This window comes from Pinus tabuliformis, chromosome 1_2 (genome assembly GCF_031772625.1).
Source record: "Pinus tabuliformis cultivar Carrire ecotype Pingquan chromosome 1_2, CPIR1, whole genome shotgun sequence".
NCBI classification, from domain to species: Eukaryota; Viridiplantae; Streptophyta; class Pinopsida; order Pinales; family Pinaceae; genus Pinus; species Pinus tabuliformis.
Genome location: NC_142298.1, coordinates 842,060,099 through 842,087,909, shown reverse-complemented (window position 1 = coordinate 842,087,909; position 27,811 = coordinate 842,060,099). Strand labels below are relative to the sequence as shown.

Here is a 27,811-nt window from a genome sequence, read left to right as displayed (position 1 = left end):
TAGCCGTAATCGTTTCTATACTGGACCTGTTGGGTCACGTACTCATGGGTGGCAAGGTAGCTTGGTGCTCAATGCTCTGTACTGGCACAAATCTTAAACAACAAAGTGTTGCCTCGAAGCTACCACATGGGTTTTTATAGTCACGTTTGAATTTGAATTCGACCATTCCCTCCACTTTTGGGTCATTAATACCTTTTTGGCGGCAGATCGTCCCGAATCGAGCTCTTAATTCCTGTCTTAATGGCCCACTGCCAGCTCCTTTTTGCCTTAAATTGGAACTCTTGTCATGAACAGTGACCTCAACTGTCACCTCCCAAGCTGCCTATGCAGCAGTGCAGCCCCTTGCGCGTGACTGTGATCCCTGTGAAATACTGGCCCTGCGCGGAACCTCCTTCCCGCGCAGCTCTCCTGCAGACTTGTTTATAGTCCCGTGCCTTCTTTCAACTGCTTGGAGCACTGGGAATGTACTTCCTACAGATAGTCAGGTGATCGCGCCCCCAGTATGAGGCTTCACCTTTCCTGCTAGCCCAGGGCGCGGGCACCCTTCAAATACCCTTGCATCACGTTCTTCTTTGTATGGTACGCTCCCCTATTAAGTAAGATGCGGTTGCAGCCATGGTAGTAGGGTCACTACTCCTTCTAATGCAGCAGTAGGGCTAACTAGACTTGGTTCTATCATGCTTAGTTTCTCATGGCCCGCTTGCGCGACCTCGGTTTCCAGTTCGCTTATTTCTTTGTTCAATGTCACGCTTTTCTTCCTTAGCTGTGCCCAATCTTCATCGAGTTAGCGAAGTTTCAAGCTCCCTCGTCGAATGGTTTCCTGTAACTGCCTAATTCCTTTACCCAGGTCCTCGCTTCCTGTCCCAACTACGGGAGCTATGGTTTGGGGATTCTTCTCTGTTCTCCTGGTTTTGTTTCTTCTTGTCAGTGTTGGGGTCATTTCCGCGCTCAGATTTTTGCTTATAGTCCTATAAGCCCATCAAACCGCTGGTACGCGCAAGTCCTAGTCAGTTCGTTTCGTCTGGTAAACTCTATTCATGATTCCGCATAGCTTTGTGAAGGCTCCGACGTGGAATTTTTGGAGGTGTGTCTACCCCCATCGTGTGGGTGTCGCGCGCAATGCCCATTCTAGCGCACCGTACTGCTGTTGTTCCGGTACTGCACTTTCAAATTTGTCTAAGGATTCTTCCATTCTTGTTACCCCATCATTTGTTGGCAGTTCCATTGCTTCAATCATCACGTGCCGCAATGATCTAATCATCATATTACAATTCATCGTTGTTACTTCGTGCAAATGGTTCTGCCAGCGTTCTATTTCTTCCTCTGAATCCGAAGTGTCATGCGGAAAGAGTCAATTTTGCGGACAAAACCGACCTCCCTAGAAGCTAAGGCTTTCTAGTGACAAACAAAACAATCAAGCACTATCTTTCCCTAAATATGCATTTAAAATAAAAGTAACCAGGTGTTTAAGGCTTACCTCTAGTCCAACGCTTGTTTGTAGCAGCCAAGCCTCTTCGATCCAGATGAGCTCCTTCTCCTTGAAACCTGCATTCACTAACAAGCAAAAGATCACATAGCACCTGAATAACTCATATAATAAAACATATTCATCATAAAGACCAAGGAGTTTATGAAACAAATTATATATAACAACTTGTTGAGAAAAATGAACTTAATTGCATTAATTGGAAACAAAAGAAACCATTACAACCAGTGCCTTGGTGTTGTGCAGGTCCCTCCCAGGGTCCAGCAAGAGTTCTCCTTTACTTTGATCAGCTCACCCACTTCCAAATGAAGCTAAGAAAGGATTGGAATTTCTCCTCTCAAGCTCTAAAAGGGAGTCCTAATTTCAGCAGCATCTACCCTTAGGAATGTTCAGCTTTCAACCTCCCCTCCCTCTGGCCCAATGCCTGTATTTATAGTGCTTTGGAGGAAGTTAATCAGGTCCACCATCAATGGGATAGCTCCCCTCTTGATGGGATAAGTTCCTCTTTCATTGGGATGCATGAACCATCTGGAGGCGCTCAATCCACGTCAAACCATCTTCTAGAATGCTCTAGAATCGACCACAAGTAACTTTTTGAAGTAAAACTTGCGCCTTTTGACCTTTACAGGAGTACGCACCCACCCCTTTACAGACAGAGCGTACAAGTACACAGGTATTATATACTTGAGGTGCGTACACGCAGGTAAGAGTAAGAGAAACTGCGTAACCAGAGTTATATTGACTTTTAAAGACTTTCTCTCTTTTTTGGAGTTTGACATGAAGAGCAGAGGTATAAGACTTGCCAAGGAGGACAATATGGTTATTGATGGAGCCATACTGACTGCAAATAGTCATGGTGACAAATTTTAGTGTAACAGATTGCCCCCTAAAGTGCGAAGCCTGTAGTAGATTAGGGTTTCATATCATCTAGGAAGGGTGAAGCACTTTATCATTTCAAGGATTATCTTGTGGAGAGCCCAGTCAGAACCTGCAAATATTCAACACAAAATACATATATGAGATCATATCATCGCTGAGGTAGGCATTCCCATACTCAGATAAAAAACTTTAAATAACAAACTAACTACTGCTCTGATATAGGAATGATTTCGCAGTACATCATAATCATAGACTCATGTAGACACAGTATGGATGCAGCCATCTGTTTATAATTAGTCTACTATATAATGAATACAAAACTCCTCGCAGCCTGGATGGCGGAAACTAGATCCAGGGTCTTCATTTCTAATTCCCGAAATAGTACGATTCTATCCATGCGAATAAATGAGTTGATGTCGAACATGGTAGAAACCACTTGATTACCAGTCAATGATGTAAACTGTTAACAAGTGTGAGAGAGACCACCAGTGATGTCAATGGTTCTCAAAGTACCCAGTACAATCCATGAGATGTGAATGAATGTGTTGATGTCGAACATGTCACGGAATCCTTCGATCGAAAGTCAATGATGTAAACTGTCGTCAAAGGCGAGAAACCTGCCATTGATGCATGCAGATTTCAAGGTACTGACGATTTCTATATCATCTTTCTAGATAATGTGCTGATGTCGATAGAAAGTGATCCGTCGTAGGCAAGCCCACAACACGAAATCATAGATCAAGTTGAAGAAATGTAGCTGTAAGGACTGACTCAGGGATGGTCAAGATGGATGACAGGTATTTTGCAGATGAATGGTTTATTTGCAGTGACCTCTTGAACACATAACGACACAACAGATGGCTTGGTGACAATTGACCCAAAGTTAATACCCGGAAACCGGCTGAAGACTTTCAATGTGGTTTGATCAACTGTTAGGCAAAGGATTTCCCAACCCAGGTGAATGAAAAGTGTCGTGTTCAAGAGTGGTGATAAGGTTTTTCTGAGACAAAGGATAACAAATAGGCTCATTTTTCTCTCTTTTCCCCCACCATTTCTGGCAAGTACCTCTTTATTTTTTTACAAGCTTGAGGAGGATAACATTTGCTTGATTATAAGCTCATCCTTCGGATGAGTCCAACTTAGTTTAGATTCGAACCCTAAGAAGGAGTGGTCCGTTCCTATTTGTAATCGAACAGGTCCTTTACTGTGAAATTTTAACGAGTCCAGTATAGGAGAAACTCGGCGTTTTTCAATTTTAGAGAGTCTGAAAAACTTAAGAAGACTCCAGGGTTGACCTTTTTCGTAAATTTGTGTCTCCCAAGCCCGAAAAAGTATAAAATAATACTTGAGAGAACCGCTTGATCTTTACGACCAAGGAGTACTTTCATGATTAGTGTCTCTGATCTGAAAAGTAAAAAGCGATCAAGGACACGTCGTTTTATTTCCAATATCGAATTTGAAACGACAAAAATCCAGCAATCTTTTCATGTTTTTACAGTCAGAAAAGGGCTATAAGAGGACCGTCTTTTAATTCCGTTTTAACGAGTGTAAAAGAAACGCTCGGCAATCTTTTCATGTTTTAGGAGTCAGAAAAGGGCTTAAAGATGACTCTGATGTTTTTGTTTGTAAAAAATGACAATTTTCCCTGAAAATCCTTTATCCTGCACAAAAACCAACACATTACTCATACCTGTTGAAGATAGATAAAAATACTTTGAAAAATACCTTTTCATGGTGAAAAATAAACAAATTTACCATTTATTTACCCAAAAAACCTATAAAAAGGGCTTTTACCAATTCATTTTTACCATTTTACTGTTGAGGAGAGAAAAAGGGCTTTTGGCAAGAAACTTCCCATGGACATTGCGGAGAATCCGACCGTCGAAACCGAACACCGTCTCTTCCAGGTAATTTTCAACATCCTCCTCTTCAATTTCATCCGTTTAGAATTCTTTTTTAGGCCCTAGATTTTATTTTTTGGAGGCTTTGGGGTTTCAAGAACCGCCTCTCGGGGTACGCAGGTGCCACACTAGGGACCCGCGTACCCCGACATTTTCTCAGTTGGGAAAATGTCGGGCGTACGCACCTTGCCTTAAGGGAACCTGTGTACCCACGCTCTGTTCCTAAAGGCGGGGTGCGTACCCCGCGAAACGAGTTTTCAAACCCCAAATTCTCCAAATTGGACCAATTTTTTTTGATTTCATGGAATCTAATGGATGTTTTCTGGTGTGTAGATTGTTCACCATGCTTGATTGGCGCGAGAGAGAGCACGAAGATGTTGATTTGGCCGCCATTAATCATCAACCGTCAATTGATGCTTTGAAGGCATGCGACCTTTATAAATACTGGGCCATACCTGGCATGAGGGCCTAAGTGAGATTTCTAGAGTGGCTGGTAGAAAGATGGAACGTTCAGGACCAGTGTTTTTATATTGGAGGGCACCAGCTCGAGATGGAGCCCGCAGATATCTACTTTCTCACTGGTTTGCCCAAGAGAGGCGAACACTTGACTCTGTTCGGGACTAGGCCGGGTGGCCAGTCCATCGCTAGTCTCCGACTAGAGTGGTGTAACACTCAGACTCAGGAGAAGGGGATAGAGATCAAAACTATATCCCACCCTGAACTTATGGTGATTGCTTTTACAGTTACCAGACTTTGCGGGGCTGCCGCTTTACACATTGCCACTGGATCCCAGATGCGGATGGCGATTGATTGCTATCGAGGTACCATTTTCAACTGGTGTGATGTTGTGTTGGCCAATGTAAAAGGCCAACTGACTAGAGCCAAAAACGAACAGCTAAAGACTTTTGGTTATGGGCCTTTAGTTGTGAGTTTTGGCTTAGAGAGGGTTCCGATGCTGATCCCACAGCAGCTCACTGTTGGTGTTGGGCTTCCTCGAGAGCCCAAATTGATGCGATGGGTTGCGGTTATGGCCCGTCATCCTGATGAGGGAACGGAGGTTGTTCGATTTACTCCGGAGTACTTTCACTGGTTAGAAGACCAGGTCTTTTCTATACAGGATTTTCCTTATGCCGGAGTTGATTTTCGTGGAGATCCGGACATGGTTCTTCCACCGGGAGAACAATGGGATGATACAGGTAACTTCATTTTCCACAAGTTTTTAAACTATCTATTTTTTTTTGTTTGTTTTTATATCGTCTCAAAACTGATAGTAATAATTTTCAAAATGCAGATGTAGGCCCACGACGTCCAGCCAATCTCCGGCCTTACGAGAGGAGACTACCAGTTGCAGCGGCACCGGCCCCACAGGACGAGGCCACAGAGACTTTAGCTGAGTTGGAAAGTGACCTAGAGCGTCTTACAGCAGATATACCGGAGACTACCATAGATGATATTCCTATCAGGCTTCAGCGCTATGTAGTCGGGGTCCCAGGACCTTTTAGGAGGTTCTTGTGTAGGGTGGCCCGTGTAGTGGTGTCATATAGAGATCATCACCAGTGATTGGATGGTCGTTTTTGTAGACACATGTGACATTTTGGTTTTTTGTACTTATCATTTTTGCCGATCATAAGGTGTTTTTCAACCTATGATCGAAGACGATGTATTTTTTGACACACTCCTATCTATATATATCATTATTACCGGCTTATCTTGTAAATCATGTTATGGAATGTTTTAAATTTACATGTATGATTATTGCAAATGTCTATTTAACATTCGAGAAGCAATTGCATCTGCTAATGTATTTAAAGACCTTGGAATATGTTGATATTCAATGTAATCAAACTCACGTTCCAAGAGACGCACTCTCAAAAATAAACTTAATAACACTGGATTTCTAATGGCATACACTCTATTAAGTTGTAATACAACGAGTTCAGAATCTAACCTCACTATCAAACTCCGAATCCCAAATGAAATAGATTCAGACAATAACTCAATCACTGCACTGTATTTGGCAATGTTGTTTGTTGTTTGATCGAGGCTCACCCCATGCATAGAAACTAACTCGTCAGAGGGCGAATAGATAACCCAAGCTGTGGAAGAGATATTCCGTGTACTACGACAAGCACCATCAGCGAAACCAATGTATGTTTGGAGAGGCATCGACATCTGCATCATCAAGAGTAAAACCAAGATAAGCCAGAATAACGACGAAAACACACTTTCTAAGCTAAGCACACTGTCTAAACTAACAAACACACCAGCTAGAAAGAAAAACTAACCTAGAAAGAAAAACTAACCTAACTAAAAATCTCCATACCCATCTTTTAAGCATAATACCTCTTTAGGTAAAGTCCATTTCTGGGTTTACCCAAAGAGTCCCCGTCAAAGTCTACCAGCTCATAGGCCCCTTTTGCTAGCTTTCGCTTGACAATATAGGGCCCATGCCACATAGGAACAAATTTTCCAGCACCTAATTTATCATTAGCTTGATCATATAATAACACTAGGTCTCCTTTCGAAAAAATTCGAGGGGTCACATTTCGATCATACTGAGCTTTCATATGTTTTGCGTGAGTCTCGATCGCCAATGCAGCATCACGTCGATTCTCATCTAATTGAGCTAAGTATAATAAACGCTTCTCCTCTTCGGAAGTAGCTGGAAGTAACTCGATGGCCATTTGCAGTGACGGTATTTCGCATTCAATGGGTAGCACAGCTTCCAAACCATAAACTAGTTGGAAAGGAGTGAACCCTGTTGATGTTTTCACTGAGGTTCGGTACGCCCAAAGCGCTGAAAATAACATGTTGTGCCAATTCGACCGATGAATACCAATGATTCGTCGGATCATGATAACTAAAACTTTGTTGATGGACTCAACCAGACCATTCGCTTGTGGATAATAAGGAGTTGAATTATCGTGATGCAAACCAAGCTGGCATGTAAGTTCTGTCATCATAACGTTTCGAAAATGGCACCATGGTCAGTGATTATCGCTTGTGGGACACCAAACCTAGAAATTGTATGATTGAACACGAAAATTGCAGCTGTCTTGCCGTCTACCTCGAATGTAGGCATCGCCTCGGCCCACTTAGTAAAATAATCTACCGCAAGGATGATATATGCATGCCCCCCGGCCGAGTGAGGGTTACATGTAATAAAATCGATACCCCATTTGGAAAAAGGACCAACGGCAATCATAGGGTGGAGAGGAGCAGGTGGAGCGCGCATCTTTCGATCAAACACTTGACAGTTGTGGCATTTTCGGACCGCAGTAATACAATCTTTGAACAAGGATGACCAGAAGTAGCCAGCGCGCAATATCTTTTGGGCTGTGGCATACCCAGACAAATGACCGCCACACGCTCCAGAGTGACAGTCATTTAGAACCCTTTCAGCCTCTTCGTGAGTTAAGCAACGTCGAAAAATAGAGTCCGCCCCACGGCGATAAAGAGTATCTCCAATAATTTTGTATTGTTGGGATTGGAATCGAATTTTCCGACGTTTCGACTTTGAAGCTTCGGGCCGAAAGGATTGGGTCTGGAGATAGATGATGATATCCCCATGCCACGGATCTAAAGTGCTGATTAGAAACAAAGATTCGTTCGCAATGGGCTCCTCTGCCACAGTTTCTGTGTCAGCACGCGGGAAGTCACACATTAACTCTGCAAAAACTAATGATTTCTTAGACTTAGATTTCTCAAATTCCAAGTCAAACTCTTGTAGGATAACAATCCATTTAGAGTACTTGCCCCCTAGCAATTGTTTAGTCAAAATGTAGATCATAGGGTTGCAATCCGAAATGACTGTAGTTTTGCGGAGTAAAATGTAGTGACGAAAACGTTGGACAGCTTGAACGGCTGCCAATGCCAATTTCTCCACATGTGAGTATTTTAGTTCAGTTGGATTTAACGTCCGACTAAGGTAATATATCACATGTTCCATTCCGAAGTCGTCTTCCTGAACTAAGACCATTCCAATGGTGGAATGAGCGGCAACTCCTGCTTTAATTGCAGCAGCTTTTCGTGGGTGAATCTGACGCAAACATTGCCGGACGGGTTTAGCGTCCGGGTAAGTCTTGATCTCATGAACAACAATCGCGGGATCAATTCCTGGCATTTCCTCATAGGACCAGGCAAACACGTCGTGAAATTCTTGAAAAAGGCCTTGTATGTCTGAATTTCGTCATCTTTACACGAGGCACCTATATGAATGTTTTCAATAATTCCAGGCTTAACCGAAATGTCAATGGGAATAGTTCGAGAGATGTTCCCCAAATTCAGCTCTGAATCAGGATGTTTCATGGGATTCTAAGCTTCCTTGACATATTCAGCTATAAAAACTGATGAGAAAAACGATCATCCTCAGGTAAAAACGAAGATCTATGATGGAGATCCTCCCACGGTAAATCATCTATACACAGGACTTCATGAAGTTGCTCGTCAGATGACACAACTTCGGGAAACGCTATTAACTCCGAGGTTGATGTGAAAAGTGATTCCTCACAGACCACATTCATTTGGCCGATTTTGGTTGAACACGGGTCGGTAAAAGACTGCACGGCTTCATAGGCAATTTCATATGGACTCAACGGCATAGAATTACCAAATGAGTCTATTTCAGATTCAGAAGGAACGATCCAAGGATCGTCATAAAAAATAGTGTCTGATGTAATCATATGAATAGTTGCAAATGAAGATGATGCGTTGAGTGGAGGAAAAGGAAAAGTTCCCAGTAAACCGACGTCTTTAAATAACCTACTCCAACATCCTTATATGGGATAGTCGTTTTACCGACATGCTGAATACTCTCTGAAGAGGATGGGTCGGATGAAAAGTAAGCCAGCTGGTCTATTGTTATGATCTTTCCATTATGTGGGAATTTTATTACTCGGAAGACCGATGAAACGACTGCTGTCATAGCGTAAGTCCAACTTCGACCCAAGAGAAGGTTGTAGTCTAGAGGGGCATCAACCACCTCCACATCTAGACTAACGGTTTTTCCTTCAACCCCTATAGGCAAATCCTGTAGAATGCCAAAAGGATGAAACTCACGGCCATCAAAGGCCTTAAGAATTGTCGGGGATTGATTTAGTGAAGGAGAACCAAGCGATCTCCAACACTGTATCGACATAATACACGTTGAAGCTCCCTCATCAATTACAATCCGATGAATAGGCCTGTTTTTGACTATCACTGGGATCTGGAAAGCCATTTGATGAGGCAAACACGGTGTACTATTTTCTAGATCAAAGATTATTAGGTTCAGGTCCTGAACATCAACAGTTCCTATAGCCGACAAAAGTAATTTGCGTTGTGCTGGGCATGATTGCAGTACTTTCAAAGCCAACATTGCTGAGGGTGAAACAACTAAGTCCTCAACAATGTTGTAATTCTGGGCCGCTCTCGCATGTGGATTGAAAGCAGACCTTCGAAGTACACCCTTGGCGGGCGACTTGATCACTAAGTCTGGGTTAGGTTTCTCGATCTGTAGTGGATCAGAACCGGGAGCTGAGGTTGATGGATTAGAACGAGAAGATTCTGCTTCTTTGCCATCAACAGGACTTTTACTACCATAATCTTGCGATCGAGTCGCAATCCTTACATGGGACATCATCAATATGGGTTCTTCATTGGCACTCGAGGAAGAACCTATCATTTTGCTATCTTTTGGAAATGGATCCTTCAAGACAGCAGGAATTTGGGAACCTTTGACGATCTTCGCAACCTCTGCTCGATGAGGGCAGTCTCTTGTAAAGTGTTCTTCTTCACAAATGAGACATGGATAACGAGGCTTGCGCTTTTCATCATTAGATTCTGCCTTTTCAGTTTTCTCCTTTGGAGTTTTGTCTGCTTTATTCTTCTTCTTCCCTTTCTTCTTCCCACCGGATTTTGATTTAGTCGTAGATGACTCTACAGCGTGAATATCGGCGGAGAGTTTAGCGGAAGAATCTCCCGTCGGGGAGTCTGGTAAGGTTATAATAGGAGAAGAATTCTTTGAAGATTTCTTCTTGCTTTTAGTGTTCACCGTACCAATCATGCCATCAGCAGCATGAGACCCTGACGGAGCAGCAGCGATTTGATTTGACTTAGGAAGATCTGGGATCTTTTCGTGTAACGTACCTGACTGAGTATAAACTAAGTCAAGGTACTGTGCTTGAGCAATCACTTGCTCCTCAGTAACTACTTCGGCCTTAGCTACGTCTTCAGTAATCTTCGGTAACAATGATTTAACAAACCATTCAACTAAGATCTGGTCCGGGATAAAAACTTTCACTAATCGCCTTCGACGTCTCCATTCATGAATATGATCGGAAATATAAGTGGACGTCGATTTCTTTAATGAAGTTAGTAACTTCGTGCCATTATCATATCTGACCGGCAACTGAAAATGAGTTAAAAACGAGGTAGCTAACTGGCTAAAATTATAAAAAGAGGCCCGTGGTAACTCAATGTACCACTTGGCCGCAAGACCAATGAGAGTGCGCTGGAAAAGACGTAAGCGGATCGAATCATCCGAGATGGAATTAGAGGCACACCAGAGGTGGTAAGTCATCACATGATTCAACGGGTCCTCTCCAGACTTACCCTCGAACTTGGGAATGTCACTGGGCAACTTATTCGGCATTGGCGGCCAAAACGGAAGATAATTAATCGGATCGTTCGTTAGGCGTGACAAGTCTGGTAAATCCAAAGTTGCGATAACCGGTAGCTGCCGATTAGGATCCCTAAAACTCTAGGTCACTATACCAGCCCCAGGAGGAGGATATCCAGGATAACTAGGAATAGGAATTGCATCCGGGATATTGTATCCTCCTGGAAAACCAGGATTAACCGGACCGTACTGGGGTTGTTGTGGTTGTTGATAAGTATACGGTTGATACTGGTAAACTAGCTGTTGGACAACAGAACCGAATTGGTACTGTCCCTAGTACGGTTGATAAGTGAATTGTGGTTGACTTGTGACAACCGTACTTAAACCAGGTTGTCCTACAGGCATCTGAACCGTAGTTTGAATCATGGATCCAGACAATGGTAAAGATGTCTGAGGAGTAGATACAGGGACAGTAGAAACCGGAGCTGTCGATACTCCAGAAGTAAGTGGGGTAGATGGAACAGATGTTGCGGCAGTTGTAGCAGTCGTTTGAGATGGAGTACGAGGCGAAATAGGCCCAGACTGAGAAACTACCGAAGGTACAGAAGTTTGAATATTAGACTGGACTGGTTGCTGGGGTGAACCAGAAACTAAGGGTTGTCCAGTTTGAGATGACAACTATACATTTGGCTGCAACACCTGTTGAACTTGCGATGGATCCCACACTATGTTTATTCTGGGGTATTGACCCATAACAAGTTGAGGATATTGAGATCCATAACCGGGTTGAGGGTAGGATTGATAATTGAAAGGTACATTTCCCTGAACATAAGATTGACCTTGGGGTGGTTGGAAACCTTGGTTCGAGTACTGACCTTGGGGTAGATACCCTTGAGGCATGTACTGATACTGGGGTTGACCTTGAGGTATAAATTGATACTGGGGTTGACCTTGGGGTACATATTGAGTCTGGGGTTGACCTTGAGGAATGTAATGTACCGTAGGCACGTACTGTCCTTGAGGTTGCCCCCAGATGCAAATTGTGTACCTTGAGGTTGCCCCCCAGGCATTAATTGAGGCTGCCCCCCAGGCGGTAACTGGCCACCGTGAGGTTGAGAAGCGGGAATAAAACCTGACATCATAAGAATGTCTTCTACGCTCAACGACTTTGCACCATTGCTTCCAGTGAATACCCTTTGTTCAATGGGTTGAGGAGATGCTCCTGAAAAAGTACCAGCAAGTGACTGATACCCAGCGGGAACAGAAGGACCGCCGTACAAAAAAGATTCAGGCGATTGAGTAAACATGGACGACTGACCTGACATATTTACAGGAGTATAAATACCCCTAGGTGGATAAGAAACACGAGGTGGTGAAAAACTCGACACTAAGTTGTCCAAATAATTAGTTAAAGAAAGATACCAAGTAGTACTTCTAGGTGGACTGTAAAAAATTGATTCACGCTCCATTCACGCTCCCTTAGATCAATAGTAGGTTGATTTTCAGGGATAGGGATGCCTATTTCTTCTTCCGGAGCAAGCTCTTCAATAGCTATCAAACCAGAAGGAAGATTTTCGGTGATGACTCTTTCTACCCTAGGTGAATTAGGAGCACTAGAAGTTGGAGAGACTAACCTCGATGTTGGAGTAACAGGTTCAGATATCTCGGGTTCTTCGCCTATATCACTAGTAGATGAAAAGCTACCAGCAAGTTCGGAAACCGAAACAGCTTCAGGATTATAACCTGTTTCTAGAGTTTGGTAATCAGGATGAACAACCAACGAAGACTCTCCTTCTTCAGGTGACCCTACTTTACTGCCACTAGGAGTTACGAGGACTTTCAGACCTTCGTAATGGCCGGGACTTCTTCAGGAGGTTGGCCCCGAAGTCTACGGGACTTCCTCAACAAATCAGCCACGGTTACAACCTCAGGAGACTGGCCCCGAAGTCTACGGGACTGTCTTGGTAATTCAGCCACAGCTAAAAACTTTTAACTACTACACACGCAAACAAAGTAAAATCTCAAAGCAAACCTCCTAAAGTCTCTAAAGAACCAAACAAATTCGAATCACACGCCTAAAGAATCTAGGGTGTCAAACCACACACAAACAGTAACCTTCCAGACCGAAAACACTAGTTGGTGATGAAATCCAACATCGCAGAATTCAGTACAGAAGTGGCGGGTGGAACAGTTACCCCGGTGACCTACTTAATGAATAGACTGGACCAAGTTCCTCCACTTTAACCGTCTCGAGTGAAGTGAACCCCCCAGAAAATCCAAGTGAGTCTAGCCGACGTCTGCTCCAGGTACAGTGGGAGCTTCCCTCCACCGTCACCTTAGGAAGAATCCTAAAGATAATAGTCACTAAGGTCACCAACAGCAACAAATATACCTGGGGGAACAATCTACGATCCGATAGCACGCAAGGGCAGAGTAACAAGCTCAATCCCCTTGCCGGCTCCTTGACAATAATCCAAGGTTTACCGACAAGTGACCCCAGGCTCCTCGACAATGGTTAATCCGAGGTTTACCGTTTGTAGTACATGCATATCTGGCGTCGTTACCAATGAAGGAGGATTGATTCCCTCACTGGTTCAGACACGATCTCGTGCTTCTCCTTTAAGAGGAGCTTTCCCAGAGCATAAATGTAACTATTGGATTTATCCTACCACAAGATAAGCTACTTGTTTGTTTTTACTGTCTTGGAGAGTTAATTACTCTCCTACTCCAAGACACTAGCCTGATCTATGTTGGTGTATCAGAGCCCTAGTAAATAAAAAGTTACTAAGTTGATTTTACTTTAAGTGTTAATTTTTATGGCTTTTCTTTAGGACAAAAGGTAGCGGAGATGAAACTGATGGTGTGTAGACTCGACTCAAATCCACTAAAAAGATGCACCTAGGATGAAAAAACAATATTTCCTTTTCAATGAATTCCCTAGCTAAGAGAGTTGGAGAATGCAAAATTTATAAAGACAACTTTCTTCGCAATGAAAATCAAAGAAACAATCTCTTTATCTTTTCCAAAGCACACAACACATGACCACTAATTATTTCACGAAAACTTCCTTTCTCTTTTCAAAGACTTCAAACGCTACTAAAACAAACTTTCTTCAAAAGAGATTTTGTATTTTTCCTATTTTAACAAAGCATGTAAAACTACTTAACAAAAATCAATTTTAAGATCTATGAAAATCAAATCAATTTTAAGATCTATGAAAATCAAAGAGAAATTTACCTAAAAGCAAATCTAAGAGAAATTTACCTAAAAGCAAATCTAATGAGGTAAAAGCCTACAAAATATAATTCCAGGTTGTTTTACTCAGTTACAATTCAACCAAGGACTAATTCATGCAGAATCATAAATCAGTCAAAAACAAAAATAAAAAGATTTTGTTCTTTTTCTTAAGAATGAAATTCACAGCTTAACAAACAAGCCTTCTCAAAATTCTGCAAAGAGACAACACAACGGTAGGTTTCTCAAACAAAGGTGGATTTTACGAAAGGTCCGACTCCTAAGAAGACTGAAAAGACCAGGGATATCCAAGGTTTTTACAACTTCTAAAGCCAGAGTCACTACAAGACCAATACAAAAATCAAACCTAGGGCTAGAATTTCTATGAACTTCACTAAAACCCTTGACGCTAATGAAACAAGTCTAGATGAAAGCTTCTGACAGGTAACCAGTGGATCTGGGCAGCAAAAACAAGCTATAAACAAAATCTAATAGGTAAAAAAGGCAAAAATGGAAATTTTCTAAACTTTTGACAGGGTACGCAGGCAGCCTGTTTGCACAGGTGCGGCCACGCTCTGTGTACAAAGCAGAAGTGCGTACAAGTACGCACTGTGCTTAACGCAGAGGGTGCGTACTGCTCTAAAAAACAAGAAAAATAAAAACTAACTCAACCCTAAGCTATTCCACCCAAATTCACAGTCAATCAGTCAAAAACTAGAAAGAAATCAGATTTTCTCAAATCAAAGTATCAATCAAAAGAGAAATCAATCAAATCCATGGATTCCCCAGTGGAGTCGCCATTTTGTCAAGCGGAAAGAGTCAATTTTGCGGACAAAACCGACCTCCCTAGAAGCTAAGGCTTTCTAGTGACAAACAAAACAATCAAGCACTATCTTTCCCTAAATATGCATTTAAAATAAAAGTAACCAGGTGTTTAAGGCTTACCTCTAGTCCAACGCTTGTTTGTAGCAGCCAAGCCTCTTCGATCTAGATGAGCTCCTTCTCCTTGAAACCTGCATTCACTAACAAGCAAACGATCACATAGCACCTGAATAACTCATATAATAAAACATATTCATCATAAAGACCAAGGAGTTTATGAAACAAATTATATATAACAACTTGTTGAGAAAAATGAACTTAATTGCATTAATTGGAAACAAAAGAAACCATTACAACCAGTGCCTTGGTGTTATGCAGGTCCCTCCCGGGGTCCAGCAAGAGTTCTCCTTTACTTTGATTAGCTCACCCACTTCCAAATGAAGCTAAGAAAGGATTGGAATCTCTCCTCTCAAGCTCTAAAAGGGAGTCCTAATTTCAGCAGCATCTACCCTTAGGAATGTTCAGCTTTCAACCTCCCCTCCCTCTGGCCCAATGCCTGTATTTATAGTGCTTTGGAGGAAGTTAATCAGGTCCACCATCAATGTGATAGCTCCCCTCTTGATGGGATAAGTTCCTCTTTCATTGGGATGCATGAACCATCTGGAGGCGCTCAATCCACGTCAAACCATCTTCTAGAATGCTCTAGAATCGACCACAAGTAACTTTTTGAAGTAAAACTTGCGCCTTTTGACATTTACAGGAGTACGCACCCACCCCTTTACAGACAGAGCGTACAAGTACGCAGGTATTATATACTTGAGGTGCGTACACGCAGGTAAGAGTAAGAGAAACTGCGTAACCAGAGTTATATTGACTTTTAAATACTTTCTCTCTTTTTTGGAGTTTGACATGAGGAGCAGAGGTATAAGACTTGACAAGGAGGACAATATGGTTATTGATGGAGCCATACTGACTGCAAATAGTCATGGTGACAAATTTTAGTGTAACACGAAGTACAAGAACTGTCGCGCTCCCATGAGATTCTCCCATCTGCTGTTGGGTTTCCCCGATCCTGGTCTTGCGCCGTTATCTGGTAAATGCAATCCAGCTCATAGTTGCTATCATCGTTGCACACGGGTTTAGTGTAGTGCTCCCCTTCGGCTAGGTCTAGCGGAATTATTACACGTAGCGACTTTTTCTCGAATATCATCTTTCACTTCTTCAGGTTGATGACTCCATTCATATCAGTGGCCCAGTCTATTCCCAACAACGCGGGATACAGATTGCTGTCATCAACAATCTCTATCACTTCAAAGTCTGTTTGTGTGCTCGCGCCTTCGATATCCACTGTTACCCCTTGCAATCTCCCCATGGGCAAGATATTTTGTTGGTTCGCCAACCGTAATTGAATAGGAGACCACTGTAATGTGGGCTTGCCCATGCATTCCCATGTCTGCTTTGGTAACACATTCGCATCCGAACCCAGGTCCAAGATTACCTGATCCATTTCATATTTGCTAATCTACACCGTCAATCTCATTTCCCTTCCGGTGTGCAATGCATGTTTTCCCAGTTTTCGGACTATGCGCGGTTCCCCCGACCTTGTGCACCTAGTTATCAACTTCTGTAGTCCTTTAACTGCCTTATTGTCACGCAACAACGTCATGCATGTCTCTTAAAAGGTAGTAAGCATAGAAGGATCCATTCTCGGCTCTGGTTGATCCTTACTACCTGAAGTAGAGGCCTCCATGAAGCTCTTCTTAGCTTCCATAAACGTCTCTTTTGCATGTTCCAAGTCAAAATCAGGTTCCTTTGTAGGAGCCTTGCGAATCCATGTATTTTCCTCGGGTTGTTTCCCCTTGTCTTCTCGTGTGGTCGTGCCACTTCTAAGCACCATATTCACATTTGGGTCTTCTTCGCGCGGTTCAGACCTCATCATTTGGATATTCCGAGTCGGAGTAGGTTGTAGTACCGCTTTCTCATGCATTTGTGCGATTAGCACAGGACAATCTATCATTTCATGATCAAACTGCTCACAGTATGAACAAGATATTCTCATTGGGTTGGTACAATCGCGAGCGTAGTGCCTTGGTCCTCCGCAATTGTAACAGATTAACTGTCCTCGACCTCGCCCTTGAAATCCAGCGCCTGCCATTCCCGCAGATGGGTTAAGGGCTCGCGTTTCCATGTGCATTCTATATGCTGGGGTCCGCTCCATCATTAACTCGTACCTGTCACAAGTACGCTCGTCATGGCCCACCGATCTACAAAAATTACAAAACAGCTACTAGGGAGTCTGTGTATACTTCTGCAGCAAATGACAGTTGTCCGTCGTGTGCTTTCATCCCACCTGACAAATCGCGCACTAGAGCGCGGGTGCTGCACTTGACCCTGCCTGTGCCTCTGGTCTCAACGGCATTGGTCCCCCTCCTGCCAAGTAGTTCGTGAATACTAGATAGTGATCCTTATCATGGCCCTGGCCTTTACATTTTATGCACCACACTTCTTCGCACGCCTTTGGTCGCGACGCCCTATCCTACTTCAAACTCTACATCTCCAAGCATAGATTTTGTATTTGTGCGTGGATTTGTTGGACTCCCAACCCCGGGTCCTGTATCGGTGTTTCATGCAACCTCATCGCCATTTCCAATGCTTCGGCCTAGGTTGAAAGCTTCTATTGTGACAACGTCGTCCTCAAGTGTGGTGTCAAAGACACCATAAACCACGCGCAGTGTTGTGCATATGTTAGCGTCATATTAGCCTCGCGGATCGTACTCTTCAGCCTCTGATCTAGATCCCAGGGGGTCTCGCCTGGAAGCATCGTGATCTCTTTAAATTTGATGATTGACTGTGTTTCTGATTTCGGCCGACTAAATTCTCTATTTAGCACATTCTGGATCTTCGCTATTCCTGCATTTCGGTGCTCATTCGAGTGCTTGATATACCATGTCAGAACGCGATTCTGTAGTGCGCTTACTAATGTGGCCTTCTTAATGTTGTCATCCATGACCCCTTGTGCTTCCCATACTGCTCTTACCACGAACTAGAACTGGTTCATATCCTCATTCCGTACTCCTCTGAATACAGGTAGCTTGATCACGCTCACCATGCTGAACCGCGGGTTGGGTGGAGGTGGGGTGGTTGAAGATGGAGGCGAAGTAGGTGATGGCGTAAGTGGAGGTGATAACTGCGGAATGTGCTGCCTTATCAAGCTGACCGCACTTCTCAGGGAAACCTGAGCGCGCTCTTCCTCTTTCGCTCACGGAGGTGAAATTAAAGGACTATTTCCTAACCCTTCAATCCCTTTGTAGATCTTTCCGCTTCGCGTCATTCCAATCATTAATGTATTCGCATAACTCGCTTCTCACATAATAGCATCTTAATCTAGGTATTCAGGGATTTGATGTAGCTACCTCGCGGTCCCTTGAGAAAGTGTCGTTCTGCTTTGCTATAGCTCACGGTTGTGTTTATCGCAAACTCAGTGATAAACCCCCCAATTATCCAGTCGAGCCAATGGTCCACGGCCCGTGCGATCTTATCTTCTGATGCCTCTAGTCTGTGCACTAATTTTGGAGTCCATACTATCGGTTGATCGAGCTTGTACCTTCCCTGGCTGTCTGCTAACCTCGTGATCCACTCATACAGCTCTGAAGAGAAGGACGCGAAGAAGACCTCGTGGATTTCCGTATATACGTAGCGATCTAGCCACCTCTTCTCGGATATCTACGGAGTTCTGTTTTCCTGTGTCATGAACTTGTGAAGCTTCTGATCCAATCGATCTTCAATTTCCTTCTTCATAGGGTTCCAATGTTCCGACATCAGACATCCCTTAGGCAGATCCTGGTCCTGGCAACGGAACCATTTGTTGGCTTATTGGGGCCTGACCCAGGTTCATAAGTTATTTAACCAAACAAATCCCAAAACTACCAGCCCTTTTGGCAACATTCCGTGGTGCGCGCGCTGAGGTCTCACCCGAGGTAGTATGGGAGGGTGCTAGAACCAGGTTTCCGCACCCTAGGGATGTCTTGATGAAGGCTGGGAAGTTCGTGAACCGGTCCTGTGCGCTTGCGCTGCTCTGCGCAGCTGTCTGACCTTCGCGTAGCTTTGTACAATGCACGAAGGGGTGCTATCTAGATCCTCTACCCTTAATGTGTTATCATTATAGATCTGACTTAATTTTGTAGGCCTAGTAATCTTATCAATCATTCAACATTCATAACAAGTGCGCGTAATCATAGAATATAAAGAGATGCATAAAAATACAACAAAAGCATAAACACACAGATCTACGAACGGATGCACGATATTTCATAATCAACTTAGCTTTTATTTAAACTTTTGTTTTGTTACAATCCCAAATCCACCCTGCGCACTCAGCTGCAGGGGTCCGTGCACACAGCTGCAGACTCTACCAGGCCTCTGCGCACTTAGCTGCAGAGCCTCTCTTTACTACTACGACCCAAGACTTGGACTTACAGACTTAGAGTGAATATCGCATTCAAAAACCCATATCACTTTAGATCAATACTAAAAAAAAATTGCCTTCTACACTTAAAGCCTTGCTCTATTTATACATTCCCATGGTCCGTAGACCATGGGTAGGCCGACCCATTCTATATTAAATTACAATATTTTTAGGGTGGACAACCCTAAACTCTCGTGCTTCGCGCCCGCATTTTGCGGGGTCTTTACATTACATTGACCCAAAACTTCGGGCTACCAGCGCCAAAAATCCGCTATGGGGGGATCCACTGCCCAACAGGGAGATCCCTTTTGATGGTGAAGTCTTGTTGATGAAGATCAATTATGACTTCCTGATGATGTTTTCTTTGTGGATCTTGAATTTTATATGATCTTCACTTTGATGCCTTCCTTGAGATTTGATCCTTGAGTGCCCCTTTGTTTCTCTTGATAAGATTCCCTTCCTTGACTTTGTCACCTTAGCTCTGATACCATGTTGAGAAATCTAGGGCATCAAGTATTAGGTGATTTATCTTCTTAGATAACTGCTTGTGAATACTTTTTACTTCTTACATTAGGATCTTCTTTTACTTGTGTTATTATAGTGTTCTTCTTCATCAAATAGTTACCACTGCATAAACATAAAGAGACAAGAGATATGGAATGTAGGCTATTAGCCAGGGCCAAAACCTCTCCCGCTTGAAAGGAAAACCTGAACAAATTCTTCTTCTTATAGAGACTTCAATTGACGAATAGCAAGACCAAGACCCTTGACCTATTTACCACACCAAGACCAAGTCACAAACCTTTCCTAATGAAATCCTTCTTGAAACAAACTTGCAGCTCTTTCCTTCTTCTATGGTCAATGCAAGTCAAACTGTCTGCACTTCTACAATTTCGGTCTTATCCATAGATCTGCAATTCTCAGTATGTCTATATCCTGGCAATTTTCATGTGTGGATTGTTTTGAGATATCTTCCTTCTTCGATTGACTAGGAGACTTCTCTTGTGACCTCAGCTAGGATGCATGTTGATATAAAGACTCCTTTCTTGGCTCCTTCGCTGACTGAGAAACCCCACAGTAGAACCATTGACACATGACACATGTGCTAAGCAAAGTACCCAACAACAGTGCTACAAATAGCTCAAATTCTCCTCCTTTGTTCTTCTCTTGATGAGAGGCTTCTTTCTCCCTTTCTTACACTTATGTCAATCGCAGATCATGACTGAAAGCTTCACCGAAATCTACCATAAGAAATGAGGCCGAGCTACCTAGTTATAGTTGTTTCCCATCATAATGAGCCGACATGATTATATGTGAGCCGACATGTCATTTGTAGAGTTTACATTATCCATTTTTGAAGCCAACTTGAAGGAGAGGTCTTGTGTTTGTCTTGGAGGGATTTCATACTTATTTAGTGACCCATACAAAATGTAACATGCCCAAGAAGGGTCATTTATACATAAATAGACTCAAATTGATGTTTATGACTAGATGACAAATCCTAAAGGCTCACAATGGGAGCCATCACCAAAAATAAAATTCATGAGCCCCATGAGACAAGTATTGCAATAATAATTTTATGTTTCTTCTTTTCATCAATTACATAAAATCACAATTACACATGTCATGAAGACCAAGCCTAGTTACACTTTTCAACAACTAGACAAATTAATTAGGAGACAAATTGGTTAGTTCCGGCCACCGCGCAATGTCAAATTGTCGCTCTGTTAGTGGTCGCCAATTTTAGTGGCTTCCACCAGACTTAATTGATATGCTAAACTTCGTGAGTCCAAATTTATCTGGTGTTTTGCTAAATTTAGCTAGTGGGACAAAGTTGAGCAAAAAATTGACTGTGAATATCTTGAGCACACAAACTCAGATTTGAGTGTCGTTTGCATCGTTGGAATTAGGATGACGAGATTTACATTCTGGTCCTAGTTTAGAAAAAATCCGTTTTTAATTTTAATTTTAATTTTTTTAGCCTTTCCGCCACCTAGACCAACTAGGAAACCACATCATTATGGTAGTGTCGTGTGGCGAATTTGCACATGGAGGCTAGCAACTGTGAAGCGCTTGCATTTCTTATGCTTAGCTACATAACCATTTTCTGTGTTACGAGATTAGTGTATAGTTAACTGTATAACGGCAGCTCTGTACAACATAGGGACGTGATTCTGAAGCTATGTAATGAGAAGGCACTATTTTCAAAAAAATTAAATGGGTGTTTGAAAAGCACTAGTGGCCAAGGTGAAGCTAAGCTTTATTTCATGTTGGCATACATGGGGTAGTGTGAACTGCAAAAATGCTAGAAGAAATCATCTTTTTAAATATAAGATTGCAGTTGCTTCCATTGTTACCACCTTTGTGACACCACGTTCTAAAATAAATAGTTTTTAAATGTCCTATACGTTAAGTGTAATATTGACTCAAGATAAATAAAACCAAATTTAGATTAAGATTATGATTTAATCGAAATGTGTTAAATATGACTCCGGTATAAAGGACCTTCGTCGCTCCGACAACACTCCGCATAGAGCCATAATAGAGGCACTCAACCATTTAAAGGTCTCTTGGATACGTGTAAACAAAAACCTCAGTTGACTCGCCATAACTGCACTCGTTTGCAAGCTCGATCAAGATCACTTTTCTGCACTCACATGGATGCCTTGTTCTTGTTCTTTTGGAGCTTTATGTTAGAAATTACCACATCTCTCACATTCATCATGAGAATTCAATCGACACCATGATTGCCACTAATTTAATTCACTTGATTCATTTTCTAGCAATTGCAACTGCCCTAACACCCCGACTTCTTTGACACAAACACTACCAAAGTATTAATAATGCAACTCCAATTTTCTAGTCACATTAACAAAGCCTGTTCCGTTTCTTTTTAAATATTTTTGAATCAAAAGCACATAGAAGTTTTGAGGCAGAGTATAGGCGTGCAGATCAAGTTTTTAACGTCACTAGACAAATTAAGTACGCGGCAAATTTGTTAGTTTCAACCATCGTGCAATGTTAAATTGTCACTTCGTTAATGGTTGCCAATTTTAGCGGATTCCACCAGATTTAGTCAATCTGCTAAACTTAGTGAGTCCAAATTTATTTGGTGTTCTACTAAATTTAGCTAGTGAGGCCAAGTTGAGCAAAACATTGACAATTAATATCTTGAGCATATGAACTCAGATTTGAGTGTCATCATCGCCGTTGGAATAAGGATGATGAGATTTATGTTCTGGTCCTGGTTTCTATGAAATCCAAATACTTTTATTTTTGAACCTTTTCCAGAGCCACCTAGATCAACTAGGCAACCACATCATTATGGCAATGTCACGTGGCGAATTTCCCATGGAGACCAACAACTGTGAAGCGCTTGCATTTCCTGTGCTTAGCTACATAACCATTTTTTGTGTTATGGGATTAGTGTATAGTTAATTATATAGTGGTAGGTTTGTACAACATAGGGACGTGATTATGGAGCTATGTAACGAGAAGGCACTATTTTTGAAAAAATCAAATGGATGTTTGAAAATCACTAGTGGCCAAGGCGAAGCTAAGCATTGTTTCATGTTGAAATACATGTGGCAGTGTGAGCCACAAAAATGCTAGAATAAGGCATTTAAATTTTATGTTAACTTTTGTAAATATAAGATTACAACTACTTCCATTGTTACCACCTTTGTGACACCACTTTCTAAAATAAATAGTATGTCTTATACATTAAGTGTACTATTGACTCAAGATAAATAAAACCAAATTTAGATTAAGATTATGATTTAATTGAAGTGTGTTAAATACGACTCCGGTATAAAGGACCTTCGTCATTGTGATGGTGCTCCGCACAGAGCCATAATAGAGGCGCTCAACCATTTAAAGGGATCTTGGATACGTGTAAACATAAACCTCAGTTGACTCGCCACAACTGCACTCGTTTGCAAGCTCTACCAAGATTACTCTTCCGCACTTGCATGGATGCCTTGTTCTTATTCTTTTGGAGCCTTATGTTAGAAACTACCACATCTCTCACATTCATCATGAGAATTCAAGTGACACCATCACTGCCACTAATTTAATTCACTTGATTCATTTTCTAGCAATTGCAATTGCCCTAATGCCCCAACTTCTTTGACACAAACACCATGAAAGTATTAACAATAAAAATCTAATTTACTAGTCACATTAACGAAGCTTGTTCCGTTTCTTTTTAAATATTTTGACTCAAAAGCATGTAGAAGTTCTGAGGCAGAGGATTGGTGTGCGAAGCTTTTTGCACACGGAAATCTCTACACAAGCAAAGCTATGCAAGCTTATCCTTTACCTCAAAACTTCGATATACTTTTAAAAAATATTTTAAGCATAAGCTCTCTCTCTCTCTCTCTATATATATATATATACACACACACACAAAATTTTTGTAAATTAAAAGCAAGATCACTTATCCAAAAGCTATAAAAGCCATGTTACAAATTGAATATATCTTTATAGAACAAATATTATAAACTAAAAGCAAAATTGTGAATCTGAATAAGTGTTTTATAAAGTTAGTATATTTTTACTTAGAAGTGGAATACATTTTAATAAGTAAGGGTGTTTTGCATTATTGTTTAAAGTTGACATTGTTAATTTAGGAGATAAATTATTATAAAGTCGGAGAGAGGAAAATCGTTTTCCACTTGTGAACACGGCCAGGCGGTGCATGGGGTCTAGCCATGGCGATGGTTATGTCTACAATTAAAAAGATTCGCAACCTTTCAAATTGCAGAAGAAGAGGAGGTAATGACGAAATATTTAACTTTTTGTGTGTGTGTGTGGAATACAGAATAGTGTTGATGAATACTAAGCTTCCTCCGCATAATTTTTCAATGCCCCCCTTCCCACCCTTCGCCTATGTAAAGGACTCACCACAACTGCACTTGTTTGCAAGCTCGATCAAGATCGCTTTTTCACACTCGCATGGATGCCTTGTTCTTATTCTTTTGGAGCCTTATGTTAGAAACTACCACATCCCTTGCATGCATCATGAGAATTCAAGCGACACCATCACTGCCACTAATTTAATTCACTTGATTCGTTTTCCAGCAATTACAATTTCCCTAATGCCTCAACTTCTTTGACACAAACACCGCTAAAGTATTAACAATAAAAATCTAATTTACTAGTCACATTAACGAAGCCTATTCCGTTTCTTTTTAAATATATTGAATCACAAGCACGTAGAAGTTCTGAGGTAAAGGATAAGAATGCGAAGCTTTTCACACACAGAAAGCTCCTCACGCTTATGCTTTACCTCAAAACTTTGCCATACTTTAAAAAAAAATATTTTAAACATAAGATATATATATATATATATATATATTAAAAGCAAGGTCACTAATCCAAAAGCTATACAAGCTATAAATTATTATAAAGTCAGAGAGAGGAGAATTGTGTTGCACTTGTGAACACGGCCAATCCGTGCATGCGTCTAGCCATGGCAATGTTTATGCATGCAATTAAAAATATTCACAACCTTTCAAACTGCGAAAAAAAGAGGAGGTAATGACGAAACATTTAACTTTCTCTGTGGGGGAATACATAATAGTGCTGATGAATAGTACTCTTCCTCCGCACAATTGTTCAACTCGCCTCTACCCTTCTGCACCCCACACTTCGCCCATGTAAGGGACCTGCAATATTGGACAATTTCTGTGTGGAATACATAATAGTTTTGATGAATATTACTCTTCTTCTGCTCAATTGTTCAACCCCCAGTGCCCCACACTTCGCCCATGTAAGGGACCTGCAATATTGAACAAAGCAGTAGCAGTGTCAGGGATAGCAAGGTCAAGCATAACAGTGTAAGTGTCAAGCACTCACAAACGAAATAACCATTCAGTTTTTTTTAATGAACTGTCAAGAATAACAAATACCAAAAATAAAAAGCCCTTCGTTAAAAAATATCCGTTAAACCAATCAAAAATTAAAAATAAAATTACCAAAAAAATTAGAAATTATATTAAAAATTACAATAAAATAGTAAAATTCAACATTTCCATAAAACCAGAAAGCTCAGGGTCAAATTCATTGATTCTTCTTCATTTTCGGCTATATCGTCGAGAACGGCAGAGCAGAGAGCAATGCCAGTATTTTCTGAAACGTCTGATTCTTGAGCAGGTCCCGCAGATTGAAGCCATGACGTGGGATCAAGAGTGCCCTATAGCGTAGGAATACAAATAATGCAAGAAGCTGGCGAAGAAGAACCTGAGGGATATGGATCTTAGACCAGAGGGTTGCCCTATAATTCCGACCAATTACGTGTAGACTCTCTACCAACACTTCTACATCATGCCCCGTTGGAATTTATTAAATCCAATGCAAACCCGCTCAAATTTCAATTTGGCCACTAACAATTTTAATTTTAATTAAAATAAAAGAATTCTACTTAATGTTTTCAAATAAATTGAAAAATAAATAAATAAAAGCTCAACACAATCTAGCATCCCAATTTGATGATGACGGTGGTTAACGTCCACTAAGATCAAATTGGTATATCGGACCTATAAATTTCTTAGTTTTTAATTATCTGGTTCCTCGTCTTTTTTGGCGAGATTGGTGTTGTAGCTTTTTTTTTTTCTCTACGGTCTTCTAACTTCCTTTATCTTGCATCTCCTTCATCTCTTCTGGTTCTTGGGACATTGGTATCTTAGCTTCGCGATCTATTGTGTTCGTCCTTTTAAAGATAGTCACAGGAAAAATTTGGTCTAGGAGATCTGTTTCGCTTTAAGTGAAGATTTATTTTGTGCAGTGTTCGAATCCTCATAACTATTGAGAGAGGTATTTTAGCATTTAAAAAATAAAAATTGAGAAAAGTTATTTATCATTTAATATATATATGAATGAGAAAAATGTTTATGAAAAATATTTTTAGCACTCAAGATTATAATAATTAAAGAGTAAAATATAGTATATACGTGTATAAAATGGAATATATTAGATTTTTTAATTATATAATAGTTTTTTTAAATTACAATTTTGATAATTTAAAATTATTATTTATAAAAAAATTAAAACATATTTATATAATAAATTAAAATAATTAAATATATTATTATAATTAAATTTTATGTCAAATAAAATAAATAAATGGTTATATTTAAATTTTATAATATTAATATTTAATATATAAAATAATGTTAACCAAATTTTAGGTATATATATTTATATTACTTTAAAACACATGAAAAAAACTTTATAAGATATTTAGATTATAGTTATATACTACCTCAAAATTAATGAATTTAATTAGGAATCAAGTTAATAAAAAAAAATTATAATGTTTTCAATTATTGAAGTTATAATATTGGTTGATATTGATAAGTGATTTTTAATAATTGTCACATACAAAAGGGTTAATTTATGTTATATAATATTTATGTCGAAAGTGTTTTTCATTGTGGACTTTGATGTCCAAAGGCTATTCACTGCACCCAATGAGTGAACTTAATTTTCTTCGTCCTCGATCAAATGAAAATTTGATATGTGGAAGTGGAAAAAGTTCACCAGAGTCACTTCACATACTTACTTGATAGGAAATGTTGATTGTCTGAGGAGTAATGTGCTCAGAGGAACAACAACTACTTGCAGTTGATCACTCATTGGACATGTGATCTGCATAAGAAGGTGGCCTTGAGAAATCCCTTTTGTGAATTGGGAGCGGAAGATCCCTTTCCTTCTTTTGCATTGTCAGAGTCGTGGTTCCTGAGAGTGAACAAGGGACAATGTTAAATAGTGAAGAGTGTGAATTTGTTCATGGAAGTATGAAATACTCATACGATGAGGCTCTACATTTCCCAGGCCATGAACTTCAACTGTTTTCATGGTGGATTCTTGTTATCAACAACTAAACCACAACTTGACATGGAATCTGGTAAAAACTTGATACTCTCTTGCTAATGTTGATAATTTATATGGTTTGATTCTTGTAATAGGTCTTGGTATCTGAGCTTGTGGGCAAGACAATTGGTTTGTATTTCTCCGCCCATTGGTGCGGTCCTTGCCAAGATTTCACTCCAGAGCTTGTAAAGGTACACAACAAACTCAAGGAAAGAGGAGAAGCATTTGAGATTGTTTTCATCTCTAGTGATAATGATCAAAAGGCTTTTGAAGATTACTGCAAAAGCATGCCATGGTTGGCTCTTCCATTTGGAGATAAAATTGAGAAGGATCTCTTAGAGCTTTTCCATGTTAGACACATCCTATCATTGATTGTGGTGGGTCCAGATGGAGAAACTGTGACAGATAATGCCAAAAGTGCAGTGTCCACATTTGGAGCCAAGGCATATGCCTTCACCAAGGCTCATCTAAAAGCATTGGAGGAGCCAGGGCTGAACCCTTCATCGATGCTCATATGGAAACATTGGAGAAGTAATGGAAGAGCTGGGTGA

The 27,811-nt window shown here is 40.9% G+C and overlaps 1 pseudogene; it reads left to right on the top strand.

The window, feature by feature from the left end:
- The first annotated feature begins 44 nt into the window (after positions 1–44).
- LOC149208573 (putative nucleoredoxin 1 pseudogene) lies at positions 45–27,811 on the top strand (annotated as a pseudogene).